Here is a 1,753-nt window from a genome sequence, read left to right on the forward strand (position 1 = left end):
TAGAGAATGGAATAGTGATATATATATATATATATATATATATATATATATATATATATATATATATATATATATATTATTAATAATAATAATAAAATAAACAATATTTTTCAGCAAAATTATGTGTATTGTCATTTAAAGTATAATCTCTTTTAAACGCTAACTTTAAATAGTTAACAGGCTTGTAAACATTCTTTTCCATTAAAATACTAACATATATAACAGTATGCATTAGCCTCAAATGATACGAAAAGTTGTTGAATCATTATTGCTCAGGAAGGTATGAATATATACAGTATAATGATTATGAAATGTAAATCATGAAACTGCAACTATATTAAAATTGTTTCAAATTACAACATAAAACATCTGTGATAACCTGCCGCAGCATGTCATTATATAATGATTGACTCATCTTACGTGGTTTTTTCTTCTTCTTTTTATTTTTATTTTTCACTTGTTCGTTCATCCATCAGTTTGTTGTCTGGCTTGCATATTGTTTATTTGTGCCACATATGTGATGTTGATCCATATCCAAAAAAGAAAAGAAAACCAACTTACTTTGTCCCCTTCCACCACAAGACAAGGCGCAAAGCATGTTGCCCCTGACTGTAAGTCTTGAATGAGAGTTTGACCAGGCTAGACTCGTAGAGTGTGTGATCAGAGGTATGGCCCAAATAATGAGATGGCTCCTTCCTATGAACTGCATTTGAAATAGCCACGACAGCTCTGGGGGTCTTCTAAAGGACACACTCACTATAGTCTCAGCTTTCTGTCTCTTATGTGTGTGCGGCTGTGTTATGAGGCTCTGGGAGAGAAAGAAAGAACGGGAGGAAGTGATAGAAGCAAGGCTTCTCATTGCTTTTCCCCTCTCTCTTTAATTACAACCAGTCTACCATATCGGAGAGGAAATTAATTATTCACCTAATCTGCCACAGGAAGAAATACACGTCTAATGAAACACACTGCCAGTGTAACAAACAATAAGACACATAGAGCACAAAGCCATAAATAAGCAACCAAAAGGCTGTAATAATTGTACACTTATGTATAGAAAGAATTAAGAATTACTTAACTGCATATATAGAGAGAGAGAGAGATATATTTAAAGGGGTCATATGGTGTTGCTAAAAAAACATTATTTTACATATTTGGTGTAATGAAATGTGTTTATGCGGTTTAAAGTGAAAAAAAAACACATTATTTTCCACATATTGTACATTATTGTTTCTCCTCTATGCCCCACCTTTTTGAAAAGCGTTGATTTTTACAAAGCTCATCGGTCTGAAACCAGCGGCAGCAACAATACTACAGCGAGAATAAAAGTTACGCCTTCTTTCTTTGCGTGAACATTTGGGCGGCGTTATGCAAATCTTCCCACATAGTGACGTAGACATGTGGGGGCGTGTTAGAACGAGCCATTTTAGGTAGGCGTGGTTAACTCTTAACTTTTATAAAGAATATCTCTTTGGATTTGAGACTTTAGTCTTTGCAACTTTACAGATCTTCTTTATGCACCAAGAGCTTGTAACACTCCAAAGAGAAAGGAAAAATTGAAATTGCATCATATGACCCCTTTAAGAGATATTTACACATATAAATTAGTGTTGGTGGTATACATGTATGTAGTTAAGTTGATAATAGATAATATTATGATAAATAATGTCTTGAACAAATCCGGTTATAATCCAAATATAAAGAAGCCTACTTTTATGTGCTGATGACCCTTTATGGTACTCTTAAAATAGTATTA

This window comes from Sinocyclocheilus grahami, unplaced genomic scaffold (genome assembly GCF_001515645.1).
Source record: "Sinocyclocheilus grahami isolate Dianchi unplaced genomic scaffold, SAMN03320097.WGS_v1.1 scaffold37.1, whole genome shotgun sequence".
NCBI classification, from domain to species: Eukaryota; Metazoa; Chordata; class Actinopteri; order Cypriniformes; family Cyprinidae; genus Sinocyclocheilus; species Sinocyclocheilus grahami.